At 41.1% G+C, this 13207-nt stretch overlaps 1 protein-coding gene across 7 annotated transcripts in view; it reads left to right on the top strand.

Annotated features, from left to right (window-relative positions):
- The window catches only part of sema4d (sema domain, immunoglobulin domain (Ig), transmembrane domain (TM) and short cytoplasmic domain, (semaphorin) 4D), a 42977-nt gene that overhangs the window by 11988 nt on the left and 17782 nt on the right, over window positions 1-13207 (top strand). Inside the window, exon 3 of one of the 7 annotated variants that reach the window (XM_079365097.1) lies at window positions 5590-5648. The exons of the other annotated variants lie outside the window; for them this stretch is intronic. The gene's annotated coding sequence lies outside the window, so the exon portion shown is untranslated. The remainder of the gene's footprint in view (window positions 1-5589; window positions 5649-13207) is intronic. 7 annotated transcript variants of the gene reach the window in all.

Raw genomic sequence — 13207 nt, 5'->3', positions numbered from 1 at the left:
TATTGCTAATGCACCTGTCCACTATTGTGAGAGCAGAAAGGAAACAGGCTGGAGGTCTGGTGAGTCACTCAGGCCTGAGGGTAGCTCTTCTCGCTAACATTAGCAATCTCTAATGTAAGCATAACATATCGTGAATGTAGTTGGTAAGCACAGCCGGATAAAGCTATATTTGCCCAGAGGGGAATTTCTCTTGCAAATTAGAAGGTTGTTCCACTTCAGCCCTTCCCTCCAGGAAGCATTGCAATTTTTGCAGCACCAGACGTTAAATCTTGTATTTTTTTTTTATTTTTAAAGGGTTTTGGATGCACGATAAAAGAAAATCCAGACTTTAATTTGAGGAGAGAAAAAGCAGCAGTTTTTTTTTAATATGCCTCCGCTGCTCCGAATCAAAGTGAGCCGAAGAGAAAAGTTTCTAAGTAAGTGATGATGTTGTTGACAAGCTGTCCTGTCGGATGAAAGGTATCCCGGCAACCAGAAAGAGGGTCCGGGGGGGTTGGGGGCGGTACTTTATTGTGTGTCTGATGCGAGTCCATGTTGTAGGATGATTGTTCGCCGAAGAAGAATGATAAATGTAACGCCAAAAGGGAAATGAGGGGAAAAGTTGGAGGACGTGGCCCCCGATGGTGACGGCAAACAAAGCCTCCCTCAACATGGGCCTACTTAAGATTCATACAAAAGCAGAAGAAGACGGACACTTATTTTCTCTCTCTCTCTCACACACACACACTTGCATACAAATACCCCCCCTTATTTTCTCTAGCTCAGTCATGAGCAAACATTTACCCATAGCAGGATATCAGTGGACATTCCTGTAGATTCATGCATTCCAGTTAGCATTCCCAGAGACACGCTAGTCTGCAGAAACATCAAGAACAAGAAAGAACCCTTTTAATTCACATTTTCCAACAGAGTGCATGTGACCCCGAAGGGTACAAATTTTCAGATTTGTACTAAAAATAGTTTTGTATCGCTGTTCTCTACGCTTTGTGTTGCTATTGATTCTGGAGCTGATAATCTGTCAGCAGATGTTCGCTCGCATCCTCCAGAAATAAACATGTTTCTTTGACAGGATTTTGACTTTTTTATTTTTGTACCAGGATGCTCTGAGTGAAGTTTCTTTAAGCCAGATTTGCTCCGTAGAGCTTGAAGTTGGGGATTCTTTCTGTTAAAGTCAAGCCTGCCCTAATCCTTTTGAAAACACCGCCATGCGTGTAGGCCATGCATCCATACTGGATTTATATGAGCAGGAATTTCACCCAGTTGTTGTTTTTGTTCTTACAGAATGATTTACACGAGGGTTGACTGTATTGCATCACGAAGAAAAGTAGGACATCCAGACAAAGTGCCAAATGCGGGAGAGAATTATAGCGCATGAAAATGTGTTACCCAACCGATAAATAAATCTTGTTTTGCCTGAAACAAGTTTTTTGGAGTTAAAAACTGAGTGTTTTTTTTTCTTTTGGGAGAGGTGAAAAACAAAGGCAAGAAGGAAAGTGGCATTTTCCATGATCCCTGAAACCAAAACATTCATGATTCTGTATGCCATCGTTCCCTTCTTGTTTTCCATACGGAGAATCCTCCTCCCACTCCTTCCTCCTCGTTCTTCTCTTTGTCCTCTCTGTTTAAGCACGGTATGAATCTGCACGCTCGAAGATCTTCTCTCTGCAAACCTTGTTTTCCTTCTTTCCCCCTGTCCCTCTCATTTTTCATCCCTCCCCCACCTGTGGCGGTGCACGCTGACAGGCCTGTCAGAGACTCGGGATGTTGGTCGATGGACGGTAAGGGTCGCTGCACAGAAGAGTGTGTGTATCGCAAAGTGGGGATTGGGGGGGGGGGGGGCTTTTACTGGAAGGACCACACTGTCATAAGGATGAGAGGCCTTTTTCCCAGTCCTCTGTGTATCTGTGTCTTTGTGTATCAGCCAAGGTTGCTCATGTGTCTGTATTCATGTCAGTCTCAGGGGATCAGGGGTTAAAAAGCATTATCAGAGGCTGGTTAAAAGCTTTGTAAATGTCACCTGCACAAAACTGCAACATGTGTGGCAGTTCGAGAGGTGCTCAACTGCCAAATGATTTGTCAGACGCTTAACCCTCCAGAGAAAAGACATTTGAGGCGTAAGATGAGAAAATGTGATAGGAAATGTGGGAAGAGAGAGTTTGGGAATCTGCCCCCAGTGCAACAAGGACCACAACCTTAGTTCTTAGGGCGTTAAAAGCATGCTTTAACTTTAATTTAAAAGAGATTTTTACTGATCGATTTTATTGCAAGTTCTTTCAGAGATGTGTTGCAGGTGTCGTTTTTGTTAAATCCTAAAATATTGACCAGCGATATAGAGAATAATTGGTAATAAGATCCTGATACTCGCTCGGACCATTTTATTAGCTCTAGGGAAAATCAGGTGTCACAGTTGGGTGAGCTCAATAGCCGATCCTGTCACTATGTTTACCAAAGGCTTGGTTTCTGAAGTAGTTCTGATAATAAATTAGTTCTGGCTTTAAGAGTCTTGAAAAAGGCCAGCTTTTCCTGGTCCTCATTCAAGTCCACTCATCAATTAGGAAAAAAAAAAAAAAACTGACCCATGACATCCCCACTTCCTCTCCGGATCATGGTGTCACCAAGGGCGTAGTCTGGGGGCACAATCGGGCTCGACACCCACTCAGGAAGTCCTGAATTGAGACGTATGAAGGCGTGATGTCACTTGGATTCGTGGGTGCATAGTTAAGAGTCTGTATCAGCTGTCACTGGGTTTTGTGGGAGTCGAGGGAAGCCAAGTCAAAGTGTTTCCTGAGGATGTCGAGGGGGATGAACCTTTTGGCCTCCGGCTCATCAATCTTTGGCGACTGTCATCTTCTCCCAGCGGCCCATTGATGCTGTCAGAGGAGGGCAAGAGGCAGAACTTGTCGCGACGTGCATTTGTGCTCGCTTGCATACGTGATTGTTTTTTTTTTTTTCTTTTCTGATGGTCGTCTGAGGGAGAAAGTGGAAGAAGACAAAAAAAAGCCATTGTATCCATGAGGCAACATTGAATCTATCAAGAACAACATATGAACGTGATCACGACGAATAACAACCCTCTGTGGCCTCGAATCTGATCGTAACCATGACACTGGCTTTAACTTATGGACTTTGTCACCTAAAGTCTGATTTATCACAGACAAATCAAAATCAATCTTAATATGGATGAAATTCCAAAAATATTACACCATTCTGTAGTCCCAGGTTAAAGGACATTCACAGCCGTAGATGTTCCAGCACATCCGAAGCGTTTTAGTGTTAAATCTGTTGTAAGTGAACTGCCCATGTTTCTAGCCTGTAGTGTGTCATCTCTGCTCACCATAATCTGATTATTGTTTTATACGCCAGAGCAGGGGGCCTGCATTACAGTAGCTTACCCCACCAAAGCAAATGCTAATGAATCTGAATATTTGGGTTGATTTTGGTGACCTCAATTCGGGCGTCTGGGAGATTTGTCTCCGTGTCCTGGGACAGCTTTGGATGCGGTTTCAGCATTATTTAGGAAGTTATCTGCTGAGTTTTGTTTATTCTTTTTCAACAATTTAGTGTCTTTCCAGTTTTGTTGACTCACATACACTTCCATATTTAAACTAGAGACAGTGACCAGCAGTCCCAAACTGACCTGAAGTTCAGGTCCAGGCAGAGTAAATATGTAAGCCTGTTTTTTCCACTCAAACAGAGTTGGATAGTAGTGGAATGTGGGAATAAAGCTTGTGTACTTGTGCAGGGAGAATGTATTCAGCCTTGTTGTAAAGGGAGGCAGTCTAAGGGAACAGACTGGAAAGTGTTGTGAATGGATGCCCAACCATCTGTCACCATGGCCATAAGAAGATTTCTACTTTCCTTTACACTTAGGCGCTCTTGTTTCCATGAACCCAAAAGAAAACTAACGATTTTTTTTTTCCAGCTGACTGTTCAGCTACTGCTGCTGCTTATTATACCAGAAAGTCTTTGTTCTCGCATCGATTCATTAGTGATGCACAAGTCAGGTGCTGACACTGCACAAAATTATAAAGGGCCTTTGTGAGGGATTTGGTCCTCCATGAAATAAGAGTGATATTGTGATGTTGCTGATTTTTTGTCTGTTCTCAGTTTTGTGCTCAAAATCCAAACCAAATTCTGAGAAGTTATTTAATCAAAATGAATCTATCCTCACTGGTGCAGTCCTAATGACTGACGTTTGCTGAGTTTTTCCTAATAGATCATACTTTGGGATGATTTTTCCATGCAAATTTTTGGCCCAGCAATGTTAATGTAAGGGTGTAGGCAAGTCACATTCAGGGATCCTTTTTAATGTAGCTCTACCAACAGATTACATATTTTACTTATCCAGAGTACTAGGATGAAACATCTACAATGCGGTATGGCTTAATTTTGGTTTAGACATTAATGGTTCCCAAAAAAAAAAAAAATCTTAATGGGTCTATGCATCGCCTGATTTTTCTCTCCAACAATAATAAAAGCTTAAATACTTGTTTTAGGTGCAAATGTCAACAACCTGTAAAAACGTTAAATATCTTGTGTCCATGTTTTTTAGTGCCACAATGAAAATATTGATTTAGTTCATGAGCAGAAATCTGATCTGCAACTATTTTTGGTTAGTTTTATTTAGGCCAAAAAAAAAGGCCAGAAATGTGCTGACTTTTGCAAGAGGAGGATTGGAACCAACAGCCGCTGTGACGAGGATTACAGCCTCCAGACATGGGGTTCTCAAGGTAACCGCTAGGCCTCCCAGCACCCCAAAAACAGGAGCAGAAATGATAGTTAAGTGAGTACATCCTTGGTATTTTCATGGTTTTAAACACTGTTCCAAAGAAAAAAAGTATTTTTCAGCATTTCAATGTCAAATTGATAATTTCACAATTGTGCAATTTGATCTTAGAATAAAAAGTTGGGCAGATTTTAAGGATTGCTTGCAGCTGACCTCTCCAGGGATTAACCCACATAGAGCAGACATAATTCAACAGGGCTGAACGGAGAGGGCTTTCTCTGTATTTACATCTGCTTGATCCACAGACATGGTTGCTGACAGTCTTAGATTTGTGCTCCAAAATCTCAGACGGACTTGTAATACAGGCAAACCTCTTTGGTAGAGAATGAAGTGGAAGAGGAAATGAATACGGCAGCACAGAGCTCAGGTTCCTCACACAAGATAATGTTTATCATTTGGCTGCTCTCCATTCATGTGTCCTTGGCTATGAAAAAGTTAGCACAGTATCCGGACAGACATCAGCGGCTCAGTGGCCTTTGGATATTTTTGTCACTTTGTAATTGTTTTGTCCTTCCCAGAGTGCTTTTCTAACTCATTTGCATATTCATGTGTGTGTGTGTGTGGACGAATGAAATGATACTTGTGTTTGTGTAAATGTTTTTTGAAATGGTTGATTTATTGTGCAACGTGTTATCATTGATTTAATATCCTATCTGTCTAACTCTGGTCTCAACAGCGTTCCATGCAAAAACATTACACGTGTTCACAAACAAATACACGTCTTTCTCCCTCCTTTAAGCACACGCACACACTCTACATAACTGTCTTGTCTGATCTTTCTGTCTTCTTCCCCCCCTCCCTAGCTTGAGGATTTTATAATTCTCTCCGGACGAAGAGCGTCGCATCTTGTAAGGAGCCACAGGTCAGAAACTCTACTCCTCTCCTTCCCAACCCCCTCTTTTTTTTTTTTTCTGCTTTGCAGACCGATACTGAGCTGCTCAGCGGCCCTGCATGCTTCAACACGAATGCTGCATGCTTCTACAAACACCCCCCTGTAACCACCCCAAGGGTTTGATCCTCTTTTTTTAAATGATCCCCCTGCATGACCACACCTGGGCAATGCAAATCTGATTTTCATTCTGCGTGGCTTGGGTGCTTTTGGTGCAAAATGTTTTTTTTTTTTTTTTTGTTTTTTTTTAAATGTTTTACTTTTTACCAAGTTTTCTTTACATTTTGATTCATTTGTTTTTTACCTGTTAAAGGAAGCTGGTGGTCAATGTTGTATACATGCGCAGCTGCTTGCCTTTCAGACATCCAGCTTTGCTTTGTGCCTTTTCTCTGCAGTTGACTGTTTTTGAAAGCGCTCCTCCAAACATTGATTGTCCTCTCATAGCTAAGCAACTGTAACAAGACACAACAGTGTCTTTTCCAACTTGACATTTCTCCCAAACTGAAACAATGTGATAGGGACTCTCATAGTGCAAGGGTCTTCGTATACCCTTTTAAAAAGCAAACGGCCCCGAGAAAAGTAATGGATTTAGTGTTTCTTTCTTCCCTCCACCTACAATTTTAGCTCAGGCGACCTATAAGTGTCTGATTTAAAGGTTAAGCTTACAGAAAGGTCTGAAAAACATGACTCTTAAGGTAAAACCCAAGACCAATGTGGGCTTATATTGGAGATGCTACTCTGCTGACTTGAAGAAAAAAAAACCCAGCAACAACTTGGTCCAGCAATGACAAAATCTGATTGGACCGACAGAATTCAGAGTCAGGCAGAGCCCCAAGTTCTGGTAGGTATTTGTTTCTCCAATGGTCCATGACATTTGATGAATTTTTGAATTTTTATTTTATGGTCTGTCCTCCTGCAATATTACTGGAGTATGTCTTGCAGACTGGATGTCTCTAATTTTTCCCATGGACTGTGTAAGATTCCCACACTGCCAACATATTCTTTCACGTTTCGTGATGACAAATCAGTTTTTCTAACGGGTGACGTCTTCTGCCCAATTTGCAGTATGTATAAACATCGACTACTGACATCGGTGCCTCATTATTTTATGATGGTCTGATGTCTATCAACTGGCAAATATCAACCAGTATTGAGGTTCCACCAATACGCCGGTGCATCTCAGATATTTGACTATCGTGTGCTATCTATAGCGGTAAGCTAACTTTAACTTCCAAAGCCAAAGAGCATATCTGTAACTCAAAGATTTACAGACACAGAGATTATATTTATAAAAAAACATAGTTCTATTAAACACATTCACTGCTTGGGTGCTAAATTGTCACTTGGATAAGTAAGAGTAACAATAGCTACTCTGTTTGCCGCTAGCTAGCTTATGACTTAACAAAAATACACTGAGCCAACATATCTCCTTCCGTCAGTGAGAAATAAGAAGCCTGACTTGGTTTACTTCAGTCTTTCATCAAAGCCCTTTTGTTTCAAAACTTATATTGATTTTAAGCATTTAATCTGCCATTGTTATTGTAAACTGCATATGTGCTGTGCAGGAATGCTCGGCATGCATAGCAACTGTAACTAAGGAAGAAGGGGCTTAGTTAATGGTTAGCTGAAGACAGCACCTGTTTCCCAGAGTCCAGTGCTTTCAGAAGTCCTTCTATTATTTCTCTTGAATTACCCTTGTGATGGGTTTATATTTTACGAGTTATTTTGCTTATTCAGCGTTCTTAGTTTGCCCGATTTTCTCGGACACCCGTGTTTTAATTTCCATGAGGGCAAAAGTGTGCCCTGAATCTGTCGACCGCATCACGAGTAGTCTGCGTGATAACAGTTTAAAGTTTAAGACCGGCCTTTGTGATGCTTACCCCTCTGTGTGCTGTGAAGGAAACGGTGAAATTAGTGTTTTTATCTCCTGGTATGCCAAGTTCAGGGGGACACACTGTTGGTGTTGTGGCAGCCTGTGGGTGATGGGCTGAGTTTTCACACAGCACTCCAAAGGAGGTTTTTGTCTCTGCCGGACCAAAATTACCACCATGAAATCAGTGCCTGCTGAAGACTGTGCCGGGAGAAAAGCAGGAGAGAAAGGAGTCCTTCTTAAAGGAAGAAAGGAGAGGGGGAAATATAGGAAGGTTTTTAGTGATGTATACAGCCCCTTTAAATGTGCCCTGACTGGTGGGAAAGCCAAGTAACTGTATATAAAAGACTGTTTTGGTTCTTTTATTTACTGTTGTTTTATTCGTTAGTGCATCAAATAAATCTGTTAAATATACAGTTCAATCATATTTAGATTTGTCCTTCCTCAATGGTTGATTCAAAATGCTGACTTAAGATTTCACTCTTGGGGCTGAAGTCACCTGCACTTGGCTATATTGCTGTTTATAAAAGCTACTAGCAATGAGACAACCATTCACATTCTTGTTACCGCGAGGCCTTCAGCTGGGAACCACAAGACCTTCTGCTGGGCTTTCGCAGCTTCCAAAAATAGTCCCACATTATACGCCCCAAGGCCTCCCTGGCATCGCAGCAGCCTCTAGGAAACGACATCAAGTGAAAGGTTTATTACTCTGCTGTGAGTGGTGGTTTTTATATGACCCCTGACTATATGGTCTGCAAGTATTCATTCGGAGATGAGTGACAAAAGGGAGGGCTTTTAGTTATGCGTTGGGGCAGTATGCACTGTCAGTCATTGTACTGTTGTATAAAATAAAAAGCATTACACCAATAATAATAAAATCTATAAGTGAAAATGTTCCCAATCTTCAGGGTGAAGAATACTATTCTTAAAGCATTTTTAATCATCGAAAGTATTTTTCCTCAGTCATGTCTCGGTCTCAGACTGGACAGACTCCTGATTTTAAAATGAAGACAACCACTGATGGGATGTTTGTCACATCATTTGTGTGATTAGAAGGAAATTACACTTTCTAAAAGTACAAGTAATGTCATTTCATTAATAATTTCATTTTCATCCTCCGGTTATGTCCTCAACCTTCCCACGATTTTTGGTCTAAGAGGGTGACACGCCCACTTCATACAAGATGATGACTGGTTAGTGTGGTATTGACTACTACACTACTTGTTACTCAGCTTATTTTTACAGTATGAATTCTACAAGTTTTTCACAGCGAAGCAGCCAGTTGTTTTATTCTGAAACTCTTTTGTGTTCCAACCAACGAGCTGGCACTAAGCTACGAATTCCTGTAAATCAAGATTCCTTTAAAAAAAAATATTCTACCACTGTAATGTGTTCATTATTAACAAAAGTTTTGCATTTTCATGACAAATATAGACTGCCAAAGTCAAATGTCTCTTTGTGCAGGAGTAATCGCTGGATAAGCTTCAGCTAACTGCCCATGATGCCGTCTGAAAGTTTTAATCTGGTAAGGATGACGACATAGAAGCGTGCAGAAGTAGCTGCTATAAACAGAATTTCCTGCATTGTTTTTTTTTGCATCTGCAGATGTCAATTGTAAAAGTCCTTCCCCCATTTTCTCCTTTTAATTAAAAGAAAGAGCGCCTGGTGATTATGTTTTCATGTTAAACTAAAGAGGCATATTTAGTCGCAGAACGGGGAACACCACACAGCACTCCTTGTTCCTCCAGTTAGCAAACTCCGCTGGTCTGTATGTTTATGGGGACGTTTTTTTTTCTCATCCTACAGAGCCATGTGACTCAGGGAAAGGGTGTGTTGTTTTTAAAAAGCTTGCCATCAACAGACTAAATATACCCTTTACTGGAGCTGACCCTTCATTTGCCTTTGCTGTGGCCACTTTAGGTCGACATGCTAGCTCAGCAGGGGCCCTACAACCCGTAATTATATAGGAGGGTTTCTATTTAACATCCCGTGTATAGTGTTGCCTTCACACAAGCCCTTTTCCTTAATTTAGACATTCGGGTTGTCACTGATGGATTACCCACATTTAAATTCTTCCAAATTGATTTTCTGTACCAGTGTAGAGCCTGTTAAACATCAGACATAATCACGTGCAGCCTGTATAAATTCAGCTTTAAATGAAAGGCCCTTTGAATTAATATGCTGAATGCAGCAGATACGCTGTTAATCCCTGATCTGGCTTTTTGTGAAGTTCAACTTTTCCTCCCATCTGTCACCCAGTGGAGCTCACCCAGGATAATGTACGCGGACTGCTGCATCATCTGTTGCAGTTTTTAAGCACAATTTTCTCCATATGACCATCAGTCAGCTGTGCAGAGGAGGTTGTGCAGCTGCTCACTGGATTCCAGTTGTCTTGATGTTAACATGATGTGGCTTTGACACGGTGGCTTTGCACTTCACAGCTGAAGCCTGATGTCTGTTTCCACTGAATTCCACAGGGGATGGGAACACTTCGGTGCTGCTTTATCCACACAATTTGAGAAGTGGACTGACCGGTCTTGATAGGAAGGGGAGCTCGATTTATCACCTTAATGCCTGGTGGCAGGTCTGAGGGAGAACCAGTATTGTTTATAAGGAGTGAAAAAAAACACTTAACTCTTTTTATATGCCAGTGTTTGTTTAGTGTATAGTTATCACATATTTAAGAAAACACTAATCTAAATAAATTTACACACCTGAAAGATAATCTATTTATTGACATATTTTAAATGTTTTGAGTGTATCAATCTTATATAGCATAGTGTGACAGGCAACAAATCCCCCTGTTTTTTTTTTTTCAAGCTGAATTTCAGTAGTTAATTGCCAATAATGGCATTCATTTATTATAGGTTTACATTTCCAAATTCTGCAGTTTTTGTTAAGACTACATTTTGAAATGTACATTTTTTAAGTGAGGGTACTTTACTTCCTCTTTGGATAATGGACCAGCTTGTATTTCAAAAGAAACGAAGGAACTTCTGGTAGATTAAATTTTCCAACATTAACTTAACAATAGAAAAAGGAAGTTGTGACTGATTTGAAAAGTAAAAAGCTCAAGGGGACAGTGAGAAAGGGAAATGTTTGATTTCATGAGGCAGATCTTGCTTTGACTGGTCAACTGAGCTTTCTGGAGATTTAAATGAGTCATGATTCATTCTAAGGCACAGAGGTGTTCTTTTGCATTTCTGGACCTATATAGGAGATGCCCCAGTCATAGCCACTGCAGCTGCTAAGCTATAGTGCATCTGAAGGGACAAATTAGCACACGGTCAAAAAGAATGAATTGCAATGAATGAATTCGCGTTTAATACATAAACAGTCCTAGTTATGATGCTACCACAAACTCCATTTAAATTAGTTTCTGATTCCAGTTATATGGTGATAGCGTCACTGCTTCCTCATTGCTGGAACTTGAGTATTGCGCATCGATTTTCTTGGAAGTACTTGAAGTTGGTAATGCCTAGAAATGTTCCTAGAGACGCCTTTCAATGTTGAATCAACAGAAATCTAAAATCGGACTAGTCGACCGTTCTGAAGGTTAGAAAACAGTCAAGATTAAACCCAATTTATTCAACACAGTTAAACATATAAAGCATGATGAGTTTAGCATGTATAATGGCCATTTGAAACGACTAGTCACTGGAAGTCTGATGATTTGCCTCAAGGCGCGTCACTTGAGTCTGTATGAGTTTGAAAATGGAAATTGAAGCTCTTCAGTTGTTGAGAAAGAGAAGAGAACTCACCCTACTCATCTGACTCTTACAAATACTGGAGATGGATGAAGCCTTAATCATAGGATGGAAATGTGATCGTCGGATGGAGCTGTTGCCAACACTGACAGACAGTAAAGCCGTGAATGTCCGCACTTGAAATGTCAAAAACGGTTCATCAGCCTGTGGGGAAACGCATCCCCAAACTCTGATGCAGCTGGCGGTGTTCTAAGATGACGCTGCATGTCATTTCTTCTAAGAGGGATTTGATGGCCACAGTTGGCATTATCATGTACACAAGTGAGCGTGCCCCAGTCCCTGCCACATCTAACACCAAACTGCATTAATCTGCAAATGACATTGGAGCTGACATCTGTCTCCATCAATGTGTCATCCTCTGAGGTCTCAGTATTTTGTTTCAACTAAAGTCTCTCTCTCTCTCTCTCTCTCTCTCTCTCTCTCTCTCTCTCTCTCTCTCTCTTGATTTTATTATGTAAAACAAAAATAGATATCATCTTAAACGTCATGAATTCCAGTATGACCTATAATAAATCAACAGATTTTGTTTTTAATGGATTTATTTAATAAGTGCTGTCACGCTCAAACAAGTTCCCTAACCATGGTGACATTTGATATAGTTGTGCTGTTGGACAACTCAAATGGATCTTCAAAGAAGGCTAAGAAAAAAGGAGAATATGAATCCAATCCGACACAAATCATCTTGTTACAAAGTCATACTTGATCTCTTAAATAACCTTTTATCCAGCTTTGTAATTTCCAAACGCAACAATATGATTCAACTGTCGCACGATGATTGAATCATTACCACCGGTTGATGATGTCATTGTACGTTTGTGGTTTGTCAGAAAAACCTGACCCACGGCACCCTGATTGGTATAAACTGTCAGCTCTGTTATCACCACACTCCCATAGCTGGGTGGCTGCTGTACAGATGGTACGCCAGATTAGGTCAGCATTCATTCACTAAGAAAAGGGCTTGTGTGGACACAGTTAAAAGTTTATCAGGTAAGATTAGATGCTGCGTAATCTGAGCTGTTCGATCTGTATCATAGGTTTCATTTTCAAACCTTTTTTTAAAGTGCCGTTGTTCCGACTTCATGATCGTTTGCAGGATGAGGCTTTTTTAACGGTATGTTTTTGGGGCCTTTATTGGATAGGACAGCTGAAGAGAGAGAGAGAGGAAATGTTAGGAGGAGAGAGAGCGAGGGATGATATGAAGCAAAGATCCAAGGTCGGGTTCAAACTCTTGGCCGCTGGGATGAGGACTACAGCCTCTGTACATAGCCACGAGGCTTTTGGCGCTCCAGGATGAATCTTCAGCAGAAAACAGCTGTTTCCTACTAAGCATGCATGGATGTGATATGATTATCATTCTTGTGCTGATGCTTCCCAGTACAACCACATAATCCAAACCCTATCAAATCTGAGCACCTTGAAAGCTGAGCTGATCAGGGTAAACTCAGGTGGAATTTATTGCAGGAATGTTTTTCTTTGAGTTATTTTTCCTGAAGTTTTTTTTTTTTTTTAGTGATATGGAGAAACAGTTTTTAGTAGCATGCTTCACAGCTTGAAAACGTCCTGCTGAACTGTCAGAAGAGAAGTTCTTTCCACTAAATGAACCACTTAAAACACATTTCCCATTGCACAGTTTGTTTTTGCGTGGTTAGGCCCATTGCTAATAGAGCAACAGACGGAGCAGATGGGGGGGGGGGGGGGAAGAAGCTGCAGCCTCTCAGCGTGCTGCGGCAAAAAGGGAAGAAGAGCATCTCTGTGCATTGATGCTGATGATGAAGTGAGTACATGGAAAAGAGAGCCAGGAAGGGCTTGGAGTTGTTGGCAGGCACTGAATGTCCAAATCCCTCACATCACCCTTCATCACCCTCCGTGCCCTCACCATCGTCTCTGCTCGCAGG

The sequence above is a fragment of the Symphodus melops genome, assembly GCF_947650265.1.
Source record: "Symphodus melops genome assembly, chromosome: 16".
Taxonomy (NCBI): Eukaryota; Metazoa; Chordata; class Actinopteri; order Labriformes; family Labridae; genus Symphodus; species Symphodus melops.
This window is presented reverse-complemented; position numbering and strand designations above follow the sequence as displayed.